The sequence below is a fragment of the Giraffa tippelskirchi genome, chromosome 10, assembly GCF_054371585.1.
Source record: "Giraffa tippelskirchi isolate mGirTip1 chromosome 10, T2T-mGirTip1v1.2.pri, whole genome shotgun sequence".
Taxonomy (NCBI): domain Eukaryota; kingdom Metazoa; phylum Chordata; class Mammalia; order Artiodactyla; family Giraffidae; genus Giraffa; species Giraffa tippelskirchi.
The window spans coordinates 131,605,442-131,621,783 of NC_137284.1; the positions used below are offsets into that span (position 1 = coordinate 131,605,442).

Genomic DNA, 16,342 nt, shown 5'->3' on the forward strand with positions numbered 1-16,342 from the left:
CGTGCTAAACAATTTACATGGATGTTCCAATAGCATCTCTAGTAAAGAGTGAATAACTTCCCCCAGAGTTCCACCTAGAACAGATTTGAACAAGGCAGTCTCACCCCACAGTTCATGCTTTTAACTTCCAAGTCTGACTGCGACCCTATGGACTATGGCCCGCCATACTCCTCTGTCCATGGGATTCTCCAGGCAAGAATACTGGAGTAGGTTGTCATGCCCTCCTTCAGGGGATCTTCCTGACCTAGGGATCAAATCTGGGTATCCTACACTGCAGGCAGATTCTTTACCATCTGAGCCACTAGGAAGCCCCTTTAACTGCCATATGCCTACCTTAGTTCTCATCATGCTTGAGATCTCGTCTCAGATACATAGCAAGAGTCCACTGCATTTGTTTCATGCAGTGGAGCTGAAGAATCATTAGCAATTAGAAGGTCTGCATATATGTGGCTTGTTCTTGATTTGTGTGAGAGGTTTTAATTGTGTATACCACATTTAACCAGGGAACCAAAATTAATGATTCGGGAATTTACCAAATTCTTGTTCAAAACATGTTAATTAAAACTAGTTAATTCTCATACTAGGATTGTATTTGTCAGCCATTCTGTAACAGGAGGAAAGATAAAAGCTTCTTATGGACTGAAGGGATAACAGTGAAAGCAAACTGTTAGAAAAGTGAGGAGCTCTTAAACCAGAAACTTGAGAGATTACACAGGCAGGAGAATGGGAGGGTGAGACCCAAACAAGTGTAGTGCTTTGCTAAGAGAGAGGAATAGAGAAGAAGGAAATGCTTAAGAGAGGTTTCCAAGAGTTGTAACTGGAGAAATCTGTGTTAATGACTTGAGGAGAGGAGTAGTGAGGGACTTCGAGGTCTCTCAGAGGCCAAGAGGATTCTACTCTTGGTGGGGGTCTGGATGGTGCAATTAGTTGAACTGAAGCAGATCCTGTATTGAGTTCAAATTCACTGATGTCAAGTAGTTAATCACCTCGTTATAAGTTCATCACCCTCATCTAATTCACATGAATATTATGAAAGCATCTTTCAAAAGTTAGCTGAAATCTAGGTACCGTCTGTCTACTCATCCCTCTTAGGTACCAGTCAATAACTGGAAATAAAAATTACTTTATAACAATAAAATGTCATTGAGTCTCATGTAATATAATTCAATATAATATCTTTTTATTAACAGTAATAGATAATCAGTGTTTAGCACTTACTATGTGCCAGACCTGTTGTTGGCTTCTAGCCGGACAATAAACATGTGAGTTAAGTGGCACGGAAATAAGGCTTTGAACAGTTCAGTAACTTGCCCAGTTCACATATAAATAACTGAGCCAAGGTTTAAACTCATGTTATTTGATTCCAGAGCCAAAGCCCCTAACAACAAAGGCATCTTGGTTTTCTCTTTGTATTCGGTCTCTCCAAATCACTTGTTACAGTACTTGAAACTCTTCAACTCCAGCAACTATTTTCATGTACTTCCTACTGACTATGCTTGCTTTCAAAGTGTCTGTGGACAAAGCACCCTTTAAAATTACATGAAAAGCAAATCTCTTCTTTTACTTTGGTCAAAAAATTATAATTATGTAGGTAAGTCAACCAACTGGTATAATAAGAATATGTCTTATCCTTCCTCTCTAAATCATTTACTTTTTTCTTATTTCTTGTGATTGAAATTTTCACACTTAAGTATTTGTCTTGATACATAGAATTAAATTCAGAACAATTCAAGCTCAAATGGCTAAATCTTGGCAGCATTAATTTTAACGCATGAATTACGGTGATGGACTAAGATGGAATATAATTTTTGAATATCACAACTGAAACGCCATCTCTGTTGCCTGAGCCCACTATGCTGATTTGATACATTTAAAAAGATAAAGGTCTCTGATTTGGAAAGGCACAGCAGAAAATTGATGAACACGAATCTGGCATTTTGTCAATCAAGTGAATATGATAATGATGGTATCATTAGGCAAAATAATAACGTGACAGTTTCATACGATGAAGGAATACTTCTGCCACAGAGAATTTAAATGTTGAGCACCTGGATTCCCAGATGTTTACCAGATCCTCTGCTAACCTGTGCTCTTTGAATAATAACTTTGAAAGGCTTGGGGTAGTTACAGAGCAGAGGCCAAAACACATAATCATTGCTGGTGGTAGGGAGAATATTTCTCTATCCATTTATTAAAATGAATCGCTGTTTACTCAGTTAACACATCATAATTTGGCTTACTCCAGAAATACTGAGAAAATCAAATTCAGTTGCGACCTTCATCTTCAAATAGTTTTTAATTATTCTTTTATAAAGAATATTTTTACCTTCTGTGCACGCATGTCCATTTCCTCAAATGGAAACAGTCTTGAGTGTGTGTTGGACTGGGAGGGTCTTTCTGTTGGGAGTGGATTTTTGTCTTCAGTTAGAGACAATTCCTGCTTCCTCCTTTTGTCCCATGATTATTGGTTTACAGAAGCCCTGGGTTTTGTACCGAAGCCAAGTTCTGGGGAGGCCAGTGTTTGTTCACCCACTTGCTGTGATTCATAGGTGTCTTGGCACCTGGCAGAACAGGTAAGTAATTACTAAGCTTCCTCTTTTATTGTCTTCCCAAGGTCCTTCCTTCTTTTTAGTTAAGAAGCACCACTTAATAACTGGGTGGGTTTGACCTATCTAGAAGAAGGCTTTGCTTAGGTGATGCTGAGCTGTTTTCACCCAGGTCTTCAAAGCAATCACTTGGTTCACACCTGCTTACTGACAGGAAGCAGCAAATAGTGCCAACTTTTCTGTGCATATTCATCAAATAACTTCTCATCCTGAGAGTTCCAAATTCATGTAAGTTTGGAGAAAACACCCAAGTAATTCTGATGCATCAGTGGTTTCATATGGCTGCATCTGGGGATCACTGAAGAGCCTCAAAAACCAGAGGTTCTGCTAAACTGGTCTGGTGTATAGCCCAAGATTCAGCATTTTTCAAAGCTTCCCAGATGAATCGCATGTCCAACCAAGGCTGACTCCTCCAGTCAAGAGACTTAGAGGTCATTCAGTCAATAGGGGCTCACTGCTTGAATCATCTTCTGGCCATTGGCTCTGATTTTCCACATATATATGGGCTACTTTACTGACCTACTTACTTACTTAAAATTCTCAGAATGCAGGAATAGCACTCTCTGTGAATGCCAATTTGTTCAAGAGCACTGTGGTAAGGGAAAAGATTTGATTTTTGCTTAGGTTAAAAAAAATAATCAATCTAAGCTTATTTGAAAGAGATTTAGAAAGGATATTCAAGTTTTCTTTCTTGTTACCATTCTGTGATTATCATTTTTAGAGGGAAAACAAAGCAGCAATTCTTTACTTTTTTGCCTACAGGGACAGAATATTTTACTGAAGAAAAATGATTAAATTTACCAATTGGTAGTTAGTGTTCTTCTTACTTCTAATATAGTGATCAGTGAGTGATTTATCAGCCTTGGTTATCATTCTTAAAAGGGGCCTCAAACCCTGACATTCAAGGGAATATGAAGATAAACAGGGACTCAGGAACTTGTATAGCACTCAAGGAATGTCTGGCTAGATGTAAAAAGTTTACGGCTTTTTGAAAAACCGGGCTTCCTCTGAGGTATTTCTATAAGGAATAAAATGAAATATATATTTGAAAAATAAATGCTAGTATTAGCCAGAAAATGTCAATTTGGTGGGGGAAACCCTGGCATTTGGTGCTTATAGCCTAGGTCAAAGAAACCTGTATCAACATTTCAATATGTGGATCCTTTCTTGCTTCAAACAGAAATTCAAATGAATTGAAATTCAAACACATGAAGTATATTTTGCTTAACCAAATGGTCCAGATTTTCTTAGGCTTGAGATGGCATCATTTAGATCTCTGTGCCCAGGATAAGTTCAATCAAAAACCACATATATATATATATATATATTTTTTTTTATGTCAAGATTCACATGCTAACACTCTTATTGCATTTCCAAGTTTTTCTAGAAGGGTTCACAGGTTATAGGCATTCACACCAGAGCCTAGAGCAAGCAGGAATCTGTCTGCCCCGACTGAGTGGTCACGTAAGAGTCAGAGCTCCAGCACTCTGAACAATAGGAGAAGGGACATTCTGAAGGATGAGGCAGAAGGGAGTGGATTTCCCCCAGTTTTATTGGGGGTCCAATTCTAAGCTTGTAACACTGAGGAAAGGCAATAAGTCTTGGTTTAAACGTTGCCAAAGGGGCTTCCCTCTTAGCTCAGTACTGAAGAATCCACCGTCAGTGCAAGAGACGCGGGTTCGATCTCTAGTCTGGAAAGATCCTGCATGTCACGGAGCAACTAAGCTTGTGGGTCACAACTATTGAGCCTGCGCTCAAAAGCCTGGGAACTGCAACTAGTGAGCCCATGCGCAACAACTATCGAAGCCCCCATGCCCTAGAGCCTATGCTCTGCAGCAAGAGAAGCCGCTGCAGTGAGAAGCCCACAGAGAAAGACCCATGCAGCAGTGAAGACTTGGTACACCCAAAAATAAAAATAAATAAATAAATAAAATTATAAATGTTGCCAAGATCACCATACCGTGTACACCTCAGCTATGACTGTTAGGGCCTCTTGTCTTGGGTTAATGTAATTAATGTCAGATTTATTGTTGTTGTTCATTTGCTCAGTCATCTCCGACTCTTTTTGACCCCTTGGACTGCACGCAACATGCCAGGCTTCCCTGTTCTTCACTGTCACCTGGAGTTTGCTCAAACTCTTGTCCCTTGAGTCAGGGATGTCATCCCACTATCTCATCCTCTGTTGCCCCCTTCTCCTCTTGCCCTCAATCTTTCCCAGCATCTGGGTCTTTTCCCATGAGTTAGCTCTTCTCATCAGCTGGCCAAAGTATTAGAGCTTCAGCATCAGTCCTTCTAATGAATATTAAAGGTTGACTTCCTTTAGGATTGACTGATTTGATTTCCTTGCAGTCCAAGGGACTCTCAAGAGTCTTCTCCAGCACCACATTTTGAAAGCATCAATGTCAGATTATAGGCTCCCAATTATATCGAATAACCTGAATATTTTTCCCAACATAATGTCATAACCCTTCCTTTAGGGTCTGAATAATACGCTCTGAATCTGAAGTATATCCTGGCTCTGGCACTTTCTACCCAGTTTCACTGCTACCGCCTTAGTCGAGGTCACCACTCTGTCACTTGAACTGCTGACATGGCTTCCTTATTGATGGTGTTCTTAATCCACTTATTCAGCCTTCCTCCCCTACCTCAATCTATTCTGTACACAGTGGTCAAGTGATCTTGGCTCTAATCATGTTGCTTCTTAACTCTTTCCCATTAGAATTAATCCCAACCCTGCTTTCTTCTTCAAGCCTGACCTCTTCTCTCTCCTTTCTCCTCCCAACTATACAGGCTTTTCAGTGTCTCAAACTTGCAACCATTAACAAACCTCTAGCCCTCACCTTCAGAAATCTCTGCAATTTATATTGGCCAGTATTTCAGACTTGCTAAAATGCTGGCACCCATAGGGGGTTCCATGGTGAAAGGTTCTACAGCTGTATAATTGTTCTTTTATATTATATATATAACAATTTTTATATACATAACATATATATATAACATATATATATAATATGTAATTTTTATATATATAACAATTTTTATATTATATATATAACAATTGTTCAGACTGTGTCCCTACTATTCCCACTCCCTTGGGAGGAGGAGGTGGATGCTAATAGCAAGGTGGGATCACCCAGAGATTTCCCTGATGAAGGCCTCCCAAATGAGTGAGTCCACATTTGACAACCTCCTAGTACCCTGCTGGCCCAGCAGTAGTGTGTCCAACATAATATGCAAAGACTATACGTTAGAAACCAAGGGCTTCCCTGGTGGTTCAGTGGTAAAGAATCTGCCTGCCAATGCAGGAAATGTGAGTTTGATCTCTGGGTCAGGAAGATTCCCTGGAGAAGAAAATGGCAACCTGCTCCAGTATTCTTGCCTGGGAAATCCCATGGATCAGAGGAGCCTGGTGAGCTACAGTCCATTGGGTTGCAAGAGAGTCAGACAAGACTTAGTGACTAAACAACAACCACAACACATTAGAAGCCACATGTTTATTGTCAAAAGTAAGACTGTAATTCATCCCGAGAGCCCAGGTTCCCAATCAGTATGCAGCAGTGTGTGCTCTACAAAGGTACCGAAATATCAATCTCTTTAATCTTGCTGTGTGCTCCATACACGATCAGTTTCCACGTGGACTATGATACAGGAGAAAAAAGCTAGAATATTGCAAGGTCAGCTATTGTGTTCATGATCCCCTTTGCCCCCATGTCAGCAACCTCAGAGATTGTCCAGGGCCTTCTGGAGCACTCCAGCCGTTTCTGATGGAAACTTTGCTTCTAATCTGTCCATCCCCTCTTCTTTTCAATACTACTATATGTACTGCATTCTCCTTTGCTAATCATTCTGTTAGGAGACATAAAACAAGTCTGTACCAAGGAGGTCACTTGGAAACATAAAAGAAGTCTGTACCAAGGAGGTCACTTTGATAGGATTCATTGGATTTCCATCAACCCCAAAGACTTGCAATCACTATCTTTGGATCCTGAAACAGTTAGTGATGCTGGTATTTTAGTCACGTGAGCAAACCAGAGATGAACTATCTTTGGATAAACTCTGTTATAGTCTACTCTGTCATCATCTCAAGTACACTCTCTTCTTTAAGTCCTTTTCCCCACAATTTTAGCCTTTCACTGACATAAAGAGCAGAATATAAAGAACAGAGCATAAAGAACAGGAATGACAAGTTACTTATTCAACAGTCAATGAGGTCATTTTTATCACTATTTTTGAGGACATGCTATTTTGGAAATCTTGCCTTTAAGGTCCAGATTCCATAATCACCATAAAAGAACAACTCCAAATGAGATCCAAGTGTATATTGAGGGTATATAATTTCTATATATGTTTCTGCCTCCAAACTCTTGCTGAGTAGTTTGCTATTATTATTAAGGAATGCAGGATCAGCCCTCACCTAGTGACTTGTCTTAAGATGTAAAATAGCTAACACTTTCACTCTAAAAGCTTCCTGTGTAAAAGCAGCAAATTACCAACTGATCATAATGATCACTTGGGGGCAGATGTATGCATGCATTTATGTTCTTACATACATATTATACACCTAGTGAACATCGGAAAAATAGGAAAACACATTTAACAGAAACGACTTGCTTAGCCCCACCTCCTTTACGGTGGTTAAATGAATGCATTGCAGGTGATTTATGAGTTCCAAGTGTGCTTCATATCCTCAGATACATTTCTGGGATACATCCAAAAAGTAAGCTTACATTCAGACTCATGCCCTGTTTACCTTAGCAGCAGGCAACCTACCAAACTTCAAATTGAGTTTCTCCCCTAGATTCTAACTTCTACATTTCTGTTCCCCCTGCAACTGTTATGGAGAATTAAGTATGAGATTCGATTTTTTTTCTTTTTTCTGCACCCTCCTGTGAAATATTGTGCTATGGAAGGAGTAACCCAAATCCTTCATCACTGCTCAAATACCAGGAATGAAATTCTATACCTAAGGGAAATTACTGAGGAGGAGAGCAAGTCTATTTCTGTATTCTATAGCCACTCAGAAGAAGATCTGACGTTTTGGGAGGGATGACAGAGGAAGGAAAAAAAAAAAAAAATGCAGCTTTCCTATCTCAGAGACAGCAAGGGGAAGGAGGTTGCTCTGGGCATGAGTGAGGAGCCAAAATGAACCAGCACGAGGCTATCACTTTGTTGTGAGTCTCAAAGAAAGAACATTTGGGAATCCTGTGTAATATTCTCATATGAGTATGTGTCACAGAGAGGTTAATTTGTTCTTTCTAGGATAGGAAAAATTATCTAATTATTATAGAAAGAACAAAAAATAGCTTCAAATTTTTGATATAAATGACAGGACTTGAGAGAGTAAAAGAGATAAATATTTAAGGAAATGACAGAGGTTCACTTTGAAAATATGGTTGTTGTTACTGTTGTTCAGTCTCTCAGTCATGTTCAACTCTTTGCAATCCCATGGACTGCAGCATACCGTGCTCGCCTGTCCTTCACTATCTCCCAGAGTTTGCTCAAATTCATCTCCATTGAGTCGGTGATGCTATCTAAGCACCATGGTTAGGTAAACTCTATCATTCAGAATTTCACTCTCTAAGCCCTGGTACCCAAGAGGCCAAAACGAGCTTTCCCTTAGAGAAGGGATAAAAGTCTATTTCTTTCAAGTTTCACCCTTTTCCTACAGAGTATTAAATCATGCATTTTAAATAGCTTGTTAATTTCTTTTAAGAATCTAATTTTTATGTATGCCTTTTTTCTCTGACCTGCAAAGTGCTTCAGAGCTGAGGGCATCAGTAAACATAATTTGAAATGTAATCTCCACTACTTCTTTGCACTCCAGTGGAAAGAATCAAACCAAAATGAAAGATGCTGTCAAACACCAGACTGGATGTGTTTTCCAAGCCATTTCTTTAAAAGAATAGTAATTTTTTAAAAATCTACATTTTACAAAAGACCAAGCCCAGTTGATTTCAACAGATGGGCACTGAGAGTCTGAGGTGTGATGGCACAGGTTGGAGCCTGTGCTCCTACCTTCCGATTTGGTCTCCCTTACTTGCAATGAGATTCTGGGCTTCAGCATGCTATTTATGAAAATGAAGGGACTGAATTAAGGGATCACTAGATTATTTTTGGCTCAAAAATGAAAAGATTCTATGACAGTTAAAATTTGTTTGCCTCCAACCCACACACGCACAAGCATAAGCAAGCAAGGCTTTTACGTGGTGTCATTGATTGGGACTGTTTGTGATTTCAAACCTATGAAAATCCCCAGGAACACTGAATCAGTGATGGGATTAGGAAATTTGTCAGCACTTAAAATAGCTATTTGGGAGAGTTTCCAGAAAAGAGTTTACCCATCAAACCATAAGCACTGGGTAGGATAGAAAAATAAATTTCCACATTCATGAGTAGATGAAGGATTGTCAAACAGGTGATTTAGACCTAACGATAAGAGAGAAGGGATAAGTGGAAGAGTTTTGGGGACAAAAGGACAGATTGGAATGGAGAAGGAAATAAGACAAATAAAGATTGTATGCGGCTACATCAAAAGACATCAATAGAAAAAGTTGAGTGTGTCTGCATTCCTCACTTGGAAGACAGTGTTTCTCAAACTGAAAGAAGTATTTCATGTACTTTCACTAATTGGGGAAGGAAAGATAACATTTCTAAAGACCCTTCAGTTATTAAAAAATGAAGATCACTGTCCACCTGAAACTATGACAACATTGTCAATCAACTGTACTCCAATATAAAATAAAAAGTTTTTAAAAAGAAGAAGAAAAGGAAGATCAGAGAGGAAGTAATATCTAAGCAGAGTCTTAAAACGATAAACTGAAATTTGAAGGAAGCGTGGGTGGGAAGTTTCTCATCAAAAGTGGTCAATTTGTAACTCAATCAGTACACTTTAATATATCCTGAGCTTTCTATTAATATCTTCTTAATTAAAATGCTTACATTTGCAATATATATGACAAAAAATCCTGAAATATGCTTAGGGAAAAACAGTTTCATTACACAAATGTCTTTAAGAGTGACAAGCAGAAAACAACGAGAAACCATCCTCAATTCTCTTGATGGATTTATCTTGCCATAAAAGGTCTCGTAAGTGTATATTCTCTTGAGAAATCAGAAGCTTACCTTTAAATTAATACTGCTAATACAAAAATAAAAAGTCACTTGTTTTAGAGGAGTGATCAGGTTTCAGACAAGGCAATTTTGTTTTTCTATTTTCTCTTCACATACTATCTTAAAATCTCATCCTTTTCTCCCATGGTTGAAATCAGCTTCCCCTCCCAGACTGCCTGGAAAAATTCAGTTCACCTTTCACATCTCTGTTCAGACAATATTTCCTGTCAGACATTACTTCCCTGACAACTCCCAAAGCCCCGCAATGAGAGGTCTATCCTACATGTTTATTTGTCATTATTTGTTTATCATCTCACCCCTTCAATTGTAAGCAACTTGAAGCCAAGGAAGATATTTTACTCTCCTCTGTATCCCTGTTACTTGCCATGGCACATGGTCAGAGTTGGTGTCAGATAAGTGTTTTTTTGAGTGAACAAATGAATGTAAAATAACACATGGGCATATTTGCCATATGTTTTTGGCAAATTCTGAGACTTTGATACAGCAAAATACACAAAGAATAAAATAATTATCAGTTCAGGGCATCGATAGAGGCAAGACAAACATCAAACATGATAAATTTTCCATTGAAAGCGTAAAGAATTATTGGTCAATTTCATCATCCCATCATTCCCTCAAAATCCTTTTGTCCCTATTTCCTCACCTATAAAATGAAGCTAACACCTATAGAAAGGGCTACTGTGAGAATTAAGTGAGAAATATATATATATAATGTACGTGGAGCCTGATAGGTTACAGTCCATGGAGCTGCAAAAAGTCGGACACGACTAAAAGACTTCACTTTTTCACTTTCAGATATTATATATTGGGTTGACCAAAAAGTTCATTCAGATTTTCTAAGTGCTTACAGAAAACCCTGAATGAACTTTTTGGCTAACCCAATATACACTGTGCATTATATTGCCCAGCACATAGAAAGTGCTTTAAAAATGGCAGTTATCAATTATTGCAAATTACAGTAGAAGAATTTATCCTGAACCAAAATCTACTGCATCTCCCTTTCTCCTTGTGCCTATTCAGGAAAAATAGTTCTCAATTCTTTTCTCTGTGCCTCAGTCAGTTCAGTCTCTCAGTCGTGTCTCTTTGCGACCCAATGAACCGCAGCACGCCAGGCCTCCCTGTCCATCACCAACTCCCGGAGTTTATTCAAACTCACATTCATTGAGTCGGTGATGTCATCCAACCATCTCTTCCTCTCTCGTCCCCTTCTCCCCCTGCCCTCAATCTTTCCCAGCATCAGGGTCTTTTCCAATGAGTCAACTCTTCACATCAGGTGGTCAAAGTATTGGAGTTTCAGCTTCAGCATCAGTTCTTCCAATGAACACCCAGGACTGATCTCCTTTAGGATGGACTGGTTGGATCTCCTTGCAGTCCAAGGGACTCTCAAGAGTCTCCTCCAATACAACAGTTCAAAAGCATCAATTCTTCTTTGCTCAGCTTTCTTCACCGTCCAGCTCTCACATCCAAACATGACCACTGGAAAAACCATAGCCTTGACTAGATGGACCTTTGTTGACAAAGTAATGTCTCTGCTTTTTAACATGCTGTCTAGGTTGGTCATAACTTTCCTTCCAAGGAGTAAGCGTCTTTTAATTTCATGGCTGCAATCACCATCTGCAGTGATTTGGGAGCCTACTTAAGTATTAAAGGCTTCATTGTACCTGGTGAAAATGGGATATATTCCCACAATAATCATCACTATTAGATGGTGATCCTCTAGGTACTGCTGCTGCTGCTCCTAAGTCACTAGGTACAAACCCAAATAAATTGCCATTGGCCAGATAAAACAAACAAAACAGTTAACATTATCAGCTATGCAATTTGAGGTAAGTTACTTAAACTCTGTTTCTTATAAATTGGGGGTAATAATAGTACCTATTTCACAAAGTGTTGTTAATGATAAAATGAATGAAAACACACACACACATCTCCTAGAATACTGCCCCTAGTTGTGAGCACTACATAAATATTCATTGTTATTATTATTACTAGCGTTAAATCAATAAATACTGAAAATACTAAAACACAAGGACATATCCCATAGTCCAGTTATCAGTCACTCTCATTTCTCAATACTCTAACTGTGGGAGCCAAAGAGCCAAGAGCATTGAGATGAGACCTTGACAAGTATACTCTTAGAACCATAGCTGGGCTCTGAGAATATTACCTTGCACCGGAGGCTACATGTCTGCTTAAGTGAGTTAGAAGTTATAAGCCTGCTATATTTTGTTTTCCCCAAAATGCTTCACTTTGCAAAAGTCAATTATTTAATAGAGAGAAAAAATAACTGGTATATAAAATTTAAGAGCCATGGTTACAAATGAGTTTCAAAGAGGAATTTCACATTAAGAACAAAGGTGAAAGAGGATATTTACAAGAAAATAATTTTCTTACTTTGCTAGTAACTTTATAAACTCCCATTACCATATCTCTGAGCTATTTTTGATTTCTGCATCAGGTTTGATGCTTGTTACATCAGAGCCTGTTGCTATGGAGATGACTAAGATGGCACAGATTCACCAGCATGGACCATTTTTCAAACAACTAAGTATCTTTCCTTACAACAAAAGAAATATGCCTGTCTCAGACATTTCTCATGTTTTCATTTTGAGAAATAAAAAATAGGTCTCACATTTTCCATTTAATAGTGAAGATAGGCTATCGGGGTGGTAAATTTCTTAAAATACTAGTTACATTTAGAGAAGATGGATCTATTGAAAAATACTTTATTTTCAACATTAATTCTACTAATCATAATATTTAATAGTATTTTTGCAACTCATAAAATTGTCACATATGCTATATTATTTGATTTCTGCAGCCTCTAGTGACCTAAGAAGATATGGTTTTATTTTCATATCTTAAAATAGCAAAAGGAGCCCAAAGAGACTAATTTACCCAATGAAAAGTGGCAAACATAGGCACATGTACCCAGATCTCTTGACAGTTCCCCTTCAACTTACTGTACCACTCCATATCTCAGGGTACAATGTTATTTTCAAATCTGGTAATAATTAAAGTTTTATGACTTCATCTTCCTCTTGTAACAGAGAAGAACAAAACTGACTCCATATTAGACCTATACTTTTTTATTTTTTAACTAATTTATTTTTTATTGAAGGATAATTGCTTTACAGAATTTTGCTGTTTTCTGTTAAATATCATTGTCTGTGCTTAGTCACGCTGGCTCTGCACTTTTGTAAAAAAAGGTTGCCCATAGCCTTAAATATACATAATAACCCATTCTCAAAACTCTGCCTGCCAGGCTAGACCATTAAAGGTGTAACACTTCACCATTCATATAAAGATTAAAAATTTGCAACACAGAACATTTGTCTTGCTGGAGGTTTAAAGGAACACTGCAGCCAGACCTACAAGGACAGCTTCAGGAACAAAGACATTTGCAACAGCCAATCACATCACCTCCCTTTTTTAGTATAAAATACGCCTGGATTCTGACTCAGGGAAAATAGTTCTTTGGGACGTTAATCCACCATCTCCTTGGTCTCCTTGGTCTTTCTCAGAAAATCACTATTTCTTGTCCCAGCACTTCTGAATTTATTGGTCTGTGGTGTGGTGAGCAGTATAAGCTTGGACTCAATAATATTTTTCCTTCTTCTCATTCAGTTCAGTTCAGTTCAGTTCAGTCGCTCAGTCATGTTCGACTCCTTGCGACCCCATGAATCGCAGCACGCCAGGCCTCCCTGTCCATCACCAACTCCCGGGGTTCACCCAAACCCATGTCCATTGAGTAGGTGATGCCATCCAAACATCTCATCCTCTGTCATCCCCTTCTCCTCCTGCCCTCAATCCTTCCCAGCATCAGGGTCTTTTCAAATGAGTCAGCTCTTCGCATCAGGTGGCCAAAGTATTGGAGTTTCAGCTTCAGCATCAGTCCTTCCAAAGAACCCCAGGACTGATATCCTTTAGGATGGATTGGTTGGATCTCCTTGCAGTCCAAGGGACTCTCAAGAGTCTTCTCCAACACCACAGTTCAAAAGCATCAATTCTTTGGTGCTCAGCTTTCTTTATAGTCCAACTCTCACATCCATACATGACTACTGGAAAAACCATAGCCTTGACTAGATGAACCTTTGTTGGCAAAGTAATGTCTCTGCTTTTTAATATGCTGTCTAGGTTGGTCATAACTTTTCTTCCAAAGAGTAAGCGTCTTTTAATTTCATGGCTGCAATCACCATCAGCAGTGATTTTGGAGTCCAAAAAAATAAAGTCAGCCACTGTTTCCCCATCAATTTGTCATGAAGTGACAGGACCGGATGCCATGACCTTAGTTTTCTGAATGTTGAGCTTTAAGCCAACATTTTCACTCTCCTCTTTCACTTTCACTTTCATCAAGAGGCTCTTTAGTTCCTCTTCACTTTCTGCCATAAGGGTGGTGTCACCTGCATATCTGAGGTTATTGATATTTCTCCCAGCAATCTTGATTCCAGCTTGTGTTCTTCCAGCCCAGCATTTCTCATGATGTACTCTGCATATGAGTTAAATAAGGAGGGTGACAATATACAGCCTTGACGTATTCCTTTTCCTATTTGGAACCAGTCTGTTGTTCCATGTCGAGTTCTAACTGTTGCTTCCTGACCTGCATACAGGTTTCTCAAGAGGCAGGTCAGGTGGCCTGATATTCCCATCTCCTTTAGAATTTTCCACAGTTTATTGTGATCCACACAGTCAAAGGCTTTGGCATAGTCAATAAAGCAGAAATAGATGTTTTTCTGGAACTCTCTTGCTTTTTCGATGATCCAGCAGATGTTGGCAATTTGATCTCTGGTTCCTCTGCCTTTTCTAAAACCAGCTTGAACATCTGGAAGTTCATGGTTCACGTATTGCTGAAGCCTGGCTTGGAGAATTTTGAGCATTACTTTACTAGCGTGTGAGATGAGTGCAATTGTGCAGTAGTTTGAGCATTCTTTGGCATTGCCTTTCTTTGGGATTGGAATGAAAACAGACCTTTTCCAGTCCTGTGGCCACTGCTGAGTTTTCCAAATTTGCTGGCATATTGATTGCAGCACTTTCACAGCATCATCTTTTAGGATTTGAAATAGCTCAACTGGAATTCCATCACCTCCACTACCTTTGTTCATAGTGATGCTTCTTAAGGCCCATCTGACTTCACATTCCAGGATGTCTGGCTCTAGGTGAGTGATCACACCATCATGATTATCTGGGTTGTGAAGATGTTTTTTGTACAGTTCTTCTGTGTATTCTTGCCACCTCTTCTTAATATCTTCTGCTTCTGTTAGGTCCATACCATTTCTGTCCTTTATTGAGCCCATCTTTTCATGAAATGTTCTCTTGGTATCTCTAACTTTCTTGAGGAGATCTCTAGTCTTTCCCATTCTATTGTTTTCCTCTATCTCTTTGCACTGATATCTGAGGAAGGCTTTCTTATCTCTCCTTGCTATTCTTTGGAACTCTGCATTCAAATGGGTATATCTTTCCTTTTCTCCTTTGCTTTTTGCTTCTCTTCTTTTCTTAGCTATTTGTAAGGCCTCCTCAGATAGCCATTTTGCTTTTTTGCATTTCTTTTTCTTGGGGATGGTCTTGATTCCTGTCTCCTGTACAATGTCACTAACCTCCATCAGGCACTCTGTCTATCAGCTCTAGTCCCTTAAATCTATTTCTCACTTCCACTGTATAATCATAAGGGATTTGATTTAGGTCACACCTGAATTGTCTAGGTTTTCTCCACTTTCTTCAATTTAAGTATGAATTTGGCAATAAGAGTTCATGATCTGAGCCACAGTCAGCTCCCGGTCTTGTTTTTGCTGACTGTGTAAAGCTTTTCCATCTTTGGCTGCTCATTACTAACTTTTATTGACTGGTTCCATATTCAATTAGTATTTCAAATGCTGTTTATGTATCACATGGAGGTAACTGAAGACATAATAACTGCTATAAAAGCAATGTACTAAATTAAAATACATTTGTAGTATATTTTATTTGTTTGCCACTAAGTACTTTAAGGATACCAGAAACACACAGTTAAAAATTAAAAAGATTTATAAATAAAAGTATAAACAAACTACACTCTAAGCTGTATTTGTTTTATTTATTCCTTTATCACCAACATCTAATGTAGTACTTGGCTTATTATAAATACTTAATAAATATTTGTTGAGCACTAGGTGTGTCACAAGTTAAAAATTGACTTATACAGTTTCCCCACTATGTGCTATGTATGCGTTTCTACAGCTCTCAGTCCTAGAGAAATAAATAATTCTACATATTTGAAAGCAAAACTCCAAGCTGTGCATGTGGATTTCTGAGATGGCTTCTTTGGCAGGTTTCAGCTAGTCTGCTTGTTTGGAAAATCAATAGAGAAACATCACTTGCGAAGAAAATATTTGATTGTTGCAGACTTCCATTTCTCTTTCTGCACTTTCTGTACTTCTCATCTCTGCTCCAGTAACTTTTCTTTCATGAAGCCTTGGAATATTGAAAAGATTCTGGGGAAAGCTACTTATGGCTGATAATAGAGTAAAAATTGAGACCAGATTTTAACTCAGTTTTAAGGAGAGAATTTAAAAAAGATCAGGATTGTCCTTGGCCCATTTAGGGGATGGGAGAGGAGGGAGGAGATTCAA

At 38.6% G+C, this 16,342-nt stretch overlaps 1 protein-coding gene across 8 annotated transcripts in view; it reads right to left on the reverse strand.

The window, feature by feature from the left end:
* The window catches only part of IQUB (IQ motif and ubiquitin domain containing), a 280,882-nt gene that overhangs the window by 61,905 nt on the left and 202,635 nt on the right, over positions 1-16,342 (reverse strand). The gene's annotated exons all lie outside the window — the stretch shown is intronic.